Source organism: Neoarius graeffei, chromosome 6 (assembly GCF_027579695.1).
Source record: "Neoarius graeffei isolate fNeoGra1 chromosome 6, fNeoGra1.pri, whole genome shotgun sequence".
NCBI lineage: Eukaryota > Metazoa > Chordata > Actinopteri > Siluriformes > Ariidae > Neoarius > Neoarius graeffei.
Genome location: NC_083574.1, coordinates 15088588 through 15102672, shown reverse-complemented (window position 1 = coordinate 15102672; position 14085 = coordinate 15088588).

The window sequence follows — 14085 nt, the reverse complement described above, 5'->3', positions numbered from 1 at the left end:
CCATGCAGTTTTAATATGTGCAGAAAGCGGTTTGGCATTGTCTTGCTGAAAGAAGGAAGGCCTTCCCTGAAAAATATTTTTTTCTGGATGGCAGCTTATTGCTCTGAAACGTGTATATGTCATTCAGCATTAATGATGCCTTCCCAGATATACAAGTTACCCATGTCATGTGTACTAATGCCCCCTCATACCATCACAGATGCTGGCTTTTGAACTTTTGAACTGTGCACTGATAAGTTCAAAATGGTCCCTCTCCTCTTCGGTCTAGAGGACGTGGTGTCCATGATTTCTAAAAAAGAATTTCTACTTTTGATTCATCAGACCTCGGGACAGTTTTCCACTTCGCCTCAGTCCATTGTAAAAGAGCTCAGGGCCAGAGAAGGTGGCGGCGTTTCTGGATATTGTTTATATCTGGTTTTAACTTGCATTTGTGGATGCAGTAATGAAGTGTTTTCACAGATGATGGTTTTCTGAAGTGTTCCTGAGCCCATACAGTGATTTCCACTCCAGACATGTGTCTGCTTTTAATGCAGTGTTGCCTGAAGGCCTGAAGATCACAGGCATCCAATGCCAGTTTTCAGTCTTGTCTCTTGGATACAGAGATTTCTCCAGATTCTCTGAATCTTTTAATTATATTATGTACCAGAGATGATGTGATCCCCAAATTCTTTGCAGTTTTACATTGAGGAACATTATTCTTAAATTGTTGCACTGTTTGCCCATGCAGTCTTTCACAGAGCAGTGAACCCCTCCCCATCTTTACTTCTGAGAGACTCCGCCTCTCTGGGATGCTCTTTTTATCCCCAATCATGTTACTGACCTGTTGCCAATTAACCAAATTATTATTATTATTGTTATTATTATTTTTATTTTTTTACCATTACACAACTTTTTCAGTCTTTTGTTGCCCCTGTCCCAACTTTTCTGATACTTGTTGCTGACATCAAATCCAAAATGAGCATATAGTTGACAAAAAATATATATATAAAAAAAAAAAATATATATATATATATATATATATATATATATATATATATATATATATATATATATATAATATACAAAAAATATAGGGTTTCCATGATTTGCAAATCTTCACATTCTGTTTTTATTTATGTTTTGCACAGTGTCCCAACTTTTTTGAAATTGGGGTTGTACATGGCAACTGAGATATGAATTGTATCAGTTGTTTGTCCAGAAATTTCTGGGTGAAAAATGAAAGAAAAACTGGATCTCTATTTAAGAATGTACAGTGTCTTGCAAAAGTATTGATCCCCCTTAGTGTTTGTCCTGTTTTGTCACATTACAAGATAGAATTAAAATGAATTTTAGGATGGTTAGCACCATTTCAGTTACACAACATGTCTACCACTTTAAAGGTGCACATTGTTGTTTTATTGTGACACAAACAATAATTAAGATGAAAAAACAGAAATCTGGAGCATGCATAGGTATTCACCCCCTTTTGTATGAAACCCCGAAATAAGAGCTGGTCTAACCAATTCACTTCATAAGTCACATAATTAGTTGAATAAGATGTGTGCAATCAAAGTGTCACATGATCTGTCACATGATGTCTGTATAAATCAACCTGTTCTGGAAGGACCCTGACTCTACAACACTACTAAGCAAGCAACATGAAAACCAAGGATCACTCCAAACAGGTCAGAGACAAAGTTGTGGAGAAGTATAGATCAGGGTTGGGTCATAAAAAAATTCTCAAACTTTGAATATCCCACGGAGCACCAGCAAATCCATTATAGCAAAATGGAAAGAATATGGCACCACTACAAACCTGACAAGAGAAGGCCACCCACCAAAACTCACAGACCGGGCAAGGAGGTTATTAATCAGAGATGCAATAAAGACACCAAAGATAACACTGAAGGAGCTGTAAAGATCCACAGCAGAGATGGGAATATCTGTCCATAGGACCACTTTATTCCATACACTCCACAGAGTGGGGCTTTATGGAAGAGTGGCCAGAAAAAAGCCACTGATTAAAGAAAAAAAAGAAAACACATTTGGAGTTTGCCCAACAGCATGTGGCAGACTCCCCAAACACATGGAAGAAGATTCTTTGGTCATATGAAATTAAAATTGATCTTTTTGGCCATCATGGGAAGTGTCACATGTGGCACAAACCCAAACACTGAGAAAACCATTCCATCAGTGAAGCATGGTGGTGGCAGCATCATACTGTGGGGATATTTTTCATCTGGAGGGACAGGAAAGCTGGTCAGGACTGAAGAAAAGATGGATGGCACTAAATACAGGGCAATTCTGGAGGAAAACCTCTTTGAGTCAGCCAGAGGTTTGAGACTTGGACGAAGGTTCATGTTCCAGCAGGACAATGACCCAAAACATACTGTTAAAGCTACTGTACACTGGAGTGGTTTAAAGGGAAGCATTTAAATGTCTTCGAATGGCCTAATCAAAGCCCAGACCTCAATCCAATTGAGAATCTGTGGCATAACTTGAAGACTGCTGTACACCAATGCAACCCATCTAACTTGAAGGAGTTGGAGTAGTTTTGCCTTGAGGAATGGGCAAAAATCCCAGTGGGTAGATGTGCTAAGCTAATAGAGACATACCCCAAGAGACTCGCAGGTGTAATGGCAGCAAAAGGCAGCTCTACAAAGTATTGACTTGGGGGGGGGGATACCTATGCACACTCCCGATTTCTGGTTTTATTTCTTAATTATTGTTTGTCACAGTCCGGTCCAGTCCATCCATGCCTGAGTTTGTGGGACTTCCAGGCCAGATCCAGGCCGGATCCGGGACAGGAATTCAGTCCTGCCCTGCTGTAGGCCATTTTCCTGGAAGCGGCACTCCCACACCTGCTACCACTCCTCTCCCACCAGCCAGGGCCTTCTTAAGAGCTGTTTGGAGCTACTCCACTTGACAGACTGTCTCTTGCAGACTTTCCTCACCTTGCTACAGCCCTTTGGTATTGTGACTTCTCGATTCCCCCTGCTTGTATTGTTCCATGTTTTTTTTTGTGTGTAGTTTTCTGTCCAGTTTTTGCCCCTGTTGTACCTGCCTGTTTCTTTGGATTGTGTTTTTTGCTTCTTCTGTCTGGGTTTCCCTTGTCCCTGTTTTCTAAAGTTTTTGTGAAGATTTTTCTGTCCTGTTTTTGTCCCTGACCATGCCTGCCTGCTCTTCTGTGTTTTGATCTCTTGGCCTGTTCTTTGACCACTGATTTTTTTTTTTTTCCTGAGCCCTATTGTACCTCTGCCCTATACTTCATTAAAGAAGTTTCTTTTCGTATATTGACTGTCTTGAGTCTGCTCTTGGGTCCTCACTTCACCTCAGCTCGCCATTTCTGGGTGTTTTCACACCTGGTCCCCTTTAAAGGAACCAGACTCAGTCCTCTTTAAGTGGACCAAAAAGTGGGCCAACAGAAAAAGAACTCAGTTCTTTTTGTGTTCACACTGTGAATTTATTACAAAGAGGACTGGGTTCTCTTTCTGGTCCAGTTAAGCTTTGATGGGGCCTCAGTCCTCTTTCTGTTCACACCAGGTCCTCTAGAGCCCTCAGACCCCCAGTGCATGGAATTCTGGGTAATTTTCTCTTGAATCAAAATGTCTGCTGCCATGCTTGCCCTGCTGTATTCTTTGATCAAAATAGTGCGGATTAAGGAAAATAAATTTTATATATTATATATATATATATATATATATATATATATATATATATATATATATAGTTATATTATTGTGGCCGACTCATCAGTCAGTAAGTTCAGAGAACTGTAAAGCGGCTGTGGTAAGTTCCAAAAGGAAGTTGAGTTTCCCTGCTACGGTCACGTGACCAACTACGGCAAACGAAGAAGGTTAAACTACAGTGAAAAAGGCGAAGTGAACCCGGTGCGCTTTTTGTTCACAATGCGCAGATTAGGCGAACCGTACTGAGACCACCTCCTGAGGTGGTCTCAGTTCGGTTCGCTTTAAAGGGGTCTGGGTACGGTTGGAGTGTTCACATATGCGCAAAAAATGCTGAGTCATCGATCTGAGTTTGGTTAGATGGCTGAAAGGGACCAAGTGTGAAAACACCCAAAAAGAACTGAGTTCTTTTTCTGTTGGTCCACTTTTTGGTCCACTTAAAGAGGACTGAGTCTGGTTCCTTTAAAGGGGACCAGGTGTGAAAATACCCTGAAAACACCCTCTGACAGTGTCACAATAAAACAACGATATTCCCCTTTAAAGTCATGGGCATGTTCTGTAAATCAAATGGTGCTAACCCCCCTAAAATCCATTTTAATTCCAGCTTGTAATGCAATAAAACAGGGAATGAATACTTTTGCAAGACACTGTATCTGTGCTATGAGTGCAGAGATTGGACTAACAGAACAGAGAGGATCTAAAAGCTGTTCAGAGGAAATAAGAGGTTAAACACCATCATAAATATATATATACACAAGGATACATGTTATTGGAAAACATTTATCACTTGTATAAACCCAAATACTAACTTAACAAATACTACTAAGTAAATAGCACATAATTTATTGTATTGGTAATAATGGAGAATAAACAGTACATTTATCATGAGTAAAGATTAAATACTTCTTTGTGGTTGTGACTCATGAACATTCAATTCCAGTGATAAAACCATAAAATGAGAATTTGGCATGTATCCTGATTTGGAAATAAACTGTTGGTGATAGTTCATATGTATATGGGATATGGAATATTATTATACATACAGGATATTTTTTCAGTGGAATAAAAACATCATCTATTCCCTTCTAGTGGGTTTCATTAATTTGGTTTGATAGCATGCAATATTGTAAGCATATTGCTCATCCTACATGTATTACATCACTCTACCCAATGGAGAATGAGTGTGCAATATGGTTTATGATATTGCATGGTTGTCAAGACAACATGTCATGCGGCTGACTGATGTGAATATTCAATGAGAAAGTTTTCTACTGTACATGTGTACAACCATTTCTTTGTTTGCCGGGAAACAGAAAGACATGTTGAACGCCAGAAAGGTGACCAAAACTTCATTAGATATTCTTTATGTAGCAGGGGCTACTAGGGGTAGTGCGACTACGCCACCCCTAGGTGGACACTAGGGGAACTCCAATTACCATTACACTCATACCAGGACACAGGTTCAGGTACTGAGATGACAGAGACTTGTTTCCATACACAAAGAAATTTTATTAATACAAGAGCACGACAATGAAAATAAAAAGCTGACGTCAGACTGATTTAAAACACACCACAATTAAAAATCACTGCAAAGCTTTTCAATTGGCCATGGCCACACAGTAAGTCACAATTCATGCACACCCACATTTAGGGTGGGGAAAACAAACAGTAAAGGACTTGTTAATTCACACCAGACAGAGGCAGAAGAGCAAGTGTATGGATCTTTTAAGTAGACTGGGCGTTGGTAACACACAAGCACTTGCACATAAACTCATTCAAACAAAACGAGACAGACATGCGCACACAGGAGCAACTGAGGCACACCGGTGGGCGTCCAGCCGCCCCTCAATAAGGATGCCAAGAATCCACCCCAGGCACACGTGCGCAGAACCACACTCACCTCACACAACACGGCAATTGGTCAGTCACACAGTGAGAACAACCACTACACACAGAAGACCCACCACCTGAAGGACGCTGTCCCCACCACTGGCACTCCGCTCCTGTGTATACAAAAAAAAAACCCACAATTAATTATGGACCTCACACACCCTCATACACTCACCCACAAACAAACACACACACACACACACACACACACACAGACCTACATACAAACACAATTAATTATGGGCCTCACACACACACACTGGGGTCCAAAAGACCCAAAAAACACAAAACAAAATAACAAAAGAATATATAAACAGCAACACGAGACTCCACAGCAATAAGCCTCCTCTCTATGATGCAACTCAAAAATAAAATGACACAACCAAATAAAAAAAAAAAAAAACAAGCAAGATGCCCTTAGCCCTGGTACTCAGCCAAGAGCTGTATTCCACAGTCACTTTACACCCGCGTGCACACGTTCATTCACACAAAGTCGGAGAGCAGAAAATTCAAGCTGCAATAGCCAATAGTCCACAGTATTGGAGAGCAGAGACGTCGACACGTCAATGCAGTCGTAAACAACAGGTAAGGCAAAGCAGCAGTTGTTCTAGCCGGCAAAGTCACTTCCTTGCGAGATGGTATCTGAGTGACGCTGGTTAATACACAGAGCTTGTAGCAAGGTGCAGCATGCTAGTCAAATAACGATGCAATAATGCTGAGCAGCAACTTGTGGATACAAGGAGCCCACGGCAAAATATAGCAGATGAGCCGAATGATGGTGCATTAACCAGCGCAATCTGATGGAAGATGTAATAGCCACAGTGCAGCAAAGAATTCGGTGACACAACCGGCAATCAGATGAACCCAACGACACAAGCCTCTAATGCTACGCCCTGAATTAGGGCTGTGTACAAACTATAATATCTTACCGGTAATGCGATTGGCCGCCAAGGAAAAGCACAGAGCCAACCAGGAACCAGGAATCAGATGATTGGCTGTCACAGAGCAATGCAGAGAGCCAACCAAAACCAAAACAGAAAGTAGGAGGCCAATCACGATCAACATGATCAAAGTAGCGAGAGAGAGAGAGAGAACCAACGGACATAAGGTAAACAAGCTATATTCACCCAGTCCATCCTGCCACAATCACACATATTATTTATAAGAGAAAAACAGACCAATGGACATTGAAAAAACTGGAAAAGAGAGTGTGTATGTCAGTGGCAAACTGCTACTATTAGAGCTGGAACTTCAGCTCCGTCAAAACTGAGAAACACCAAAAAACAACAGGGCAAAGGATTTTGCAAGGGATTAGTGGCAGGCTGCCAGGTCGCTCCATTGTGTGTAGCTGTCAATGTTGATTTTAAAAGTATCTAAATAAATTACAGTACATGGGAATGAATACTTCAGTCTGAGTGAAAAATACTGTGGTGAGCGTGCGTGTAAGAAAAGTCTGGAGACAGAATTCTTAGTTTCTTGGTCGTTAGTCTATGCTACTTGCTCTCGATAGCACTGGCTTGACCACTTTATTAGCATTTGCTAACACTACTGATGAATGCTACACCAGCTGGAAGGTGACTTCACTGCTGCACTGACGGCGCCAACTCACGGTTAAGCTCACGTTGGCCTTCGAGAAGGCTGAGGACAATACATTTTTGGTCCCTCCCACAATAAATCAAACTCTGATTGGTGAATTAATCTGTCACTTCCTACATACTGTAAACATACACTGCCATGGCCTTCTGTCCCGGCAGTGAAGTCCTAACCAATGAGTGAGCCAGCTATAAACTCTTCTTAGCCTAGAGACAACAAACAAAAAAAAAATCTGATTGGATAACTATTTTAATATTTTCAGGACAGTAACCCTTTCATTTCTGAAGCAAATTTGAGAGAAAATGATGCCAAATTAAAATTAGAAGAGAATAATTATAATGAAATTATGAAAGAAATTAACAAATGAAAGAAATTCAATATACAGTAACATTTGAAATGCTGATATGTTAGGGCCTTCTCTGAAGCCTGGAAAGCCCTGATGGTTCTCCTCTGGTGTATGTATAATACTAAAAATATTGGCTGGCGTTGAGTGGTATATTAGATATATTCCATTCAGCTAGCATGATATTGCACGAGTCGAAGACGAATTCAGTATCATGCTAGCTGAATAGAATACATCCGATATACCACTCAACGCCAGCCAATATTATTCAAATATATGATGGACTGTGGGGTGGCACGGTGGTGTAGTGGTTAGCGCTGTCGCCTCACAGCAAGAAGGTCCAGGTTCGAGCCCCGTGGCCGGCGAGGGCCTTTCTGTGCAGAGTTTGCATGTTCTTCCTGTGTCCACGTGGGTTTCGTCCGGGTGCTCCGGTTTCCCCCACAGTCCAAAGACATGCAGGTTAGGTTAACTGGTGACTCTAAATTGACTGTAGGTGTGAGTGTGAATGGTTGTCTGTGTGTCTATGTGTCAGCCCTGTGATGACCTGGCGACTTGTCCAGGGTGTACCCCGCCTTTCGCCCGTAGTCAGCTGGGATAGGCTCCAGCTTGCCTGCGACTCTGTAGAACAGGATAAAGCTGCTAGAGATAATGAGATGAGATGATGGACTGTGCTGTTATACAAAAATACTACATACCATTGTTGTGTGATACAGCCCAATGCAAAGTGCAGCACAGTCCAAAGTGTGTTATTCCACTTATACAATAGTATTTTTTTTTTTTATTAATGAACAACACATCACACTTTTTAACATTATTAACACTGTGGAATATTTGCAATGTACACTCACTGGCCACTTTATTAGAAACACCAATAAACCTGCTGTTCTATGCAGTTATTTGATCAGCCAATCCCTTGACAGCAGCACAATGCATCAAATCATACAGATACAAATCAAGAGCTTCAGTTAATGTTCACTTCAAACATCAGAATGGGAAAAATTGTGATCTCAAAGTATGACTTTCACTGTGGCATGGGTGTTGGTTTGAGCCAGATGGACTGGTTTGAGTGTTTCAGAAACTGCTGATCTCCTGGGGTTTTCACACACAACAGTCTCTAGAGTTTACATAGAATGGTGGGAAAAAGAAAAAAAAAACATTGAGTGAGTGACAGTTCTGTGGGTGGAAACGCCTTGGTGATAAGAGAGGTCGGAGGAACATGGCCAGATTGGTTCGAGCTGCCAGGAAGGATATAGTAACTCATAGAAACTCTTTACAATTGTGATGAGCAGAAAAGCATCTTCTGCAAGAGACTTAGACTGAGTTTCTCATCTTCCATTTGACATTCTGCAAGCAGCCACCCTTCCCATCTCTGGTCTTTGGTGATGAAATCATCACTCCACCAATCTTAGTGAGGAATATTGGTGCCATCTTAGATAGAACTATGTCAATATTGTCACAGATCAATGATGTGTGCAAGGGTGCTTTCTTCCATCTATGAAATATTGCACGTATCAGGAAGTTTTTGTCGTTTAATACAACAGAGACCCTTACCCTTACCTAAACTGACAGCCTTCCAATAGCAACTCAACAACATGTGCATGCTGTAATTAAACTGCTTTCCAAAGCCATGTGCACGTTGTGTTGGTCAGAATAGCAGTTCAAATGGGATGCAGTCCCTGGAGGGCAGTTTGATAGCTTGCTAGGAGGGTGAAAAATGCAAATGAAAATGCCATGCACATGCTATTTAGCATGCAAAGCTGCATGCCATGGACCAGTGCATGCTGTCAAAGCATGCACATGCTTTATGTGTGTGGCAATACAATAATTGCATCATATCACACTCTGATACAACAATTACCTTTTATGAAATGACCTTTTATGATATCTACAGATTCAAATACATGTTATATTTAGTACACATAGGTGTCATTTTCAAAAGTTAATAAATGCAAGTATTCAGTTGTAAGATGATTTTGATTGTAATATAGGCGACTATCCAACAAAGGTTTTAGTCGCCGAGAGGCTGAATAGGGGAAACTAACCTGCCCAACACCCTGGCTGTTCAAAAGCAAACCCAATAGCTGTTTCAATAAGTTCAAGCTCCTTTATTTTCCATATAAAAACAGTGGTCTTCATCCAGAAGCATTCAAAGTCTCTCAGGTCAGTTCATAAACATCCATAAAACCCAAGGGTTTCACAGCAATAGCAAGTGCACAGGTGATATAATTACTCCCACCAAAAACACCATATAACCCAATTACCGTAAGTAACCATGTAGCTGCCCAACACAGACTACATCTGACCCCAACATGGAATATATTCTCATTATGTCCAAAATGGAATAAAGGCCTGTTGTCGTTAAGATTATTGGGTTTATTGTAGTTTAATATTTTCTCCTGACAGTTTACCAAAATGGAATACTTGCCTATGTGATATACAGTGTGTTATTTTGACCTGATTTACAATAAGAATTATCTGAACCAGCATGTTATTAAGTGGGCTCATAAAATGTATTAAAAGAAGACTCTAGACTACCAATATCATTCAGTAAATACCAAACTTGTTCTCAATGAAAAGTAACTGCTAACTTTAGTATCCAGCGTGAGAGGAAAATGCATTACGTTCAGAGCTGAAACAAAATACAAGTTTAGCATGCAGCAAGATAAATTCTAAGTTGCTCGCTGTATGCTATCCCATCAAGCCTGCCTGTCCAGTACCATGTGCAAGATATGCCAATAGCATGCACATGGTATTCATGGTCTGCATGCTATTGTAGAACAGCTGTTATGAACCTGCATGCCATATCAAACAGCATGTGCATGCCATGCAGATATCTGCATGCTGTTGTACAACTGTCTACATGCTAAAATAGCAGTTTCTTTTGATGAGGGCATTCATGCATTCATGACATCGAAGGTTGACTCCTACAAAGCACTTCTCTTTGGTTTGGCAAAGTATGAGCTTTGGAGGCTTCAGCATGTTCTTAATGCCCCTGCTTGGCTTCTGATGTATGCACATAAATTTGACCATATCAGTCCAGTACTTAAGCAGCTTCTTTGGTTACCAGTAGAGAAACGTAGCCGCTTTAAGGTCCTACTTTTGGCCTTCAAAGGGTTGCATGGTTTTGTGCTTGGTTACATCAGTGATGCTCTACAGCTCTATGTCCTGACAAGAACACTTAGATCTTCAAATGCTGTTCTTTTAAAGCTGGTGGATTACCATCTTAAGACATATGGCTATCATTCTTTTGCTGTAGCTGTGCCTCACCTCTGGAACATTTTTACCCAGAGACATGAGATCTTGTGTCTTCCTCTTTCTTTTAAAGTCAAAACTTAAGATTCATCTATTTAGAACTTCATATTAGTATATCTTATTGTCTATTCATATGTATTTACATATTGTCTATTTAGTACTCAGAACTCTTTCACTATTACCCTTTTTCCACCAAATCAGTTCCAGGGCTGGTTTGGGGGCCAGTGCTGGTGCTGGTTCACAACTCGTACAACTTGCGAACCAGCTGAGAACCAGTTTGCTTTTCCATAGCTCGGGGTGCTAAGGGGAGCCACGTCATTATGTCACTGTATACATCAGTTACGTCGCTGCGTTTGCATAAACCTTGGCGCGAACATCGAAGAAACAACAACACGGAGAAGAAGAAGAAGCAACAACAACAACAATAATGGATGACTGCTGCTTTACTGCATCCATGATATCTCGTCGCTTATTTAAAAATGGCGCCCTCTCGTGGTCTTGCTATTGTTGTTGGTCTTAACAACTCCCCCCCCCCCCCCCCCCATTGATGTAAGCAGTTCTTTCCTCTAGCCCAGCAAAGAGCTGGTGCTACCCTGGAACTGGTTTTTCTGGCCCAGAGCCAGTTCTTTATCAGTGGAAACAGAAAACCTGGTTCCAAACTAAGCACTGGCCCCGAACCAGCCCTGGAACTGATTTGGTGGAAAAGGGGTATATGAGCGCTTTATATTTATTGCTGTTGTTGCAACAGCAGAAGACTACATTCAGTTCCACTTCTGCCAACCAAGAACAGGAATCTTGGAATCAAGAACAAGTTCCTATTAAAGTGGCCAGTGAGTGTAATCGGGTTATTTTATATTGTTTTGCACTAATTTCTTTCTCTTGAAGTCAATGACACAAAAAAAGCTTGTCAATTTACTGAGAAACCCAAAAGTGCAAAATCCTCTGTCCTGAAATTTTACAAAGCACTGTCTGTCACTGGTAGAAGCATTTGAGTTGTGCTCAAACTGTTTACTGCAACAGACTTTTTTTTTAATTCCTCTTCACAAAATCATTCCATTTGTACTTACATGAAGCAAGAAGAGCATATCAGATGACAATGAGGGAAACATCAACAAAATCAGAGATCACAGCTGGATTATTCACAAGAAAACCATAGAATACTTCACGCATAGCAGACATTTTAGAGCTGGGTTCAAAACAAAGAACTGCAACTGTCAGAAAAAAGCAGGATTATCAATTATCTGTCTGATACATATGTTACAAAGATTTCTAAATCTCTGTGAACTGGCAACCAAGCACCTCAAGTGAGCTTCAAACCCCTTTTTTATCTTGTGAAATCTGTCTATAACAATGTTTTGATCAATTTTTCAAATGTGTCATTGCAAAAAGGAATGTTTGAAGGAAAGTTCCCAGGAGTCCTTGCCAGACAGAAAGAAAGCTTGTGCAATATGTGTAACAGGATTTTCTGAGAACAGTCTAGTGCAGTGGGTCTCAAAATGAGGTTCAGGGACCCCCCTCACATCCGTGAAGCATAGACAGGAGGTCTGTGATTTTTTTTAGACTGGTGGATATATAAATTTATTCTATCCACATTCACTGGATCTGAGCAATATTGCACTCTGATTGGCTACTCTACTACAAGGCTATCAGCTCATATACCATGAGTAGAGAAAAACAAAATGGCAGAGCATGTTGCTGAACCAACCAAGGATGAAATAAAAACTCTACTTGAAAACACCCCCTCCAAAAAAACAAAAACAAAAAAGCAACAAAATATGGAATAAAAGTATTTCATAGTAAGAATGTATCTTTTTTATTTTAAAGAATTATTATTATAGCAATTTTCACAACTTGCTACTGTCATTTTGCTGGTTTGTTTACATTCTAAGCTGAAATGATTTTGTCTGATTTTTTGTATAAAGTTCTTATTGATCGAATTTGCAAAAAATAAAAATGAACTGTTTCTCAAAACCCACTGAATGTGGATAGAATAAAACAGTCCACTCAATCTCATCATACTTGGCTTATAGCCAACTCAGCGCTATGCACCTCATTGCCTATGAGCTCATGTATGACTCGATTTCATGGAATAACTGTTAAATATATGGTAGATATATAACATGTTTTTATTAATAATGCAACTGATTAAACAAACTTCCTATGAACCAAAAAAATAACCACATATCTGAATATTTTTAATGTATGGTTTCATTATTGGGTCAAAAAGAGGAGTGCCGCCTTACCTTTATGAGAATGTGCTCTCGCAGTTGCTCACAGCCACTAAAAAAAATAAAAAAGGAAAAGCATTTAGAGATCTGGAACTTTTAGACTCAAGCAAAGTGTATGCCCTCAGTCCAAAATACCTGTCTGAATATGTGAGTGGAGTATCAGTAATCCTGTCTTTTACTGTTGCTTAGTGTTTGGCATTGTGATTCACTTCCTCCCTGGAACGTCCCTTTTCTTTCTCTTTCCCCTACTCGAAAAATACAACATACCAACACACAAAATGTCCTCTCAAGGTGGAGAAATACAAGATGGCTTGGTATTACAAGTGGTACTATGAGTCTCTGGGCTAGCTGGTTAGCATGCTAACTTCAGTAGCTCCATCCATCCATCCATTATCTGTAGCCACTTATCCTGTTCTACAGGGTCATAGGCAAGCTGGAGCCTATCCCAGCTGACTATGGGCGAAAGGCAGGGTACACCTTGGACAAGTCGCCAGGTTATCGCAGGACTAACACAGAGACAAACAACCATTCACACTCACACCTATGGTCAATTTAGAGCCACCAATTAGCCTAACCTGCATGTCTTTGGACTGTGGGAGAAACCAGAGCATCTGGAGGAAACCCACGCAGACATGGGGAGAACATGCAAACTCCACACAGAAAGGCCCTTGCCGAACCCAGGACCTTCTTGCTGTGAGGCAACAGTGCTAACCACTACATAGAGCTGTGCAATATATCGTATTTTTATCACAATATCGATATTGGTGTCAAACGATATCAAAATTCATAATATCGATATGAAACGATTTTTTGTCATTTGTCGAAAGGGACGTGCACAATATTTCTACAATGGCAATAAAACAACAATAACATTGACGTGACAGTAAGGTAAAACGAACCCTTCTGTCCCCTAAGGCACACCATAGCCTTGCATACGTCATCCATTCTACTCCCGCGATATCTCCGCAACAGTAAAAAATCAGTTCTTCTGTTTTCATACGTGTCGGGTGATTTGATATATTGATTTCTTAATATGTTGTTTGATTTGCTTGCTAATAGTTATAATAATACAATTAACATATATTTACGTCATATTATTGGATGTGGGACTGGG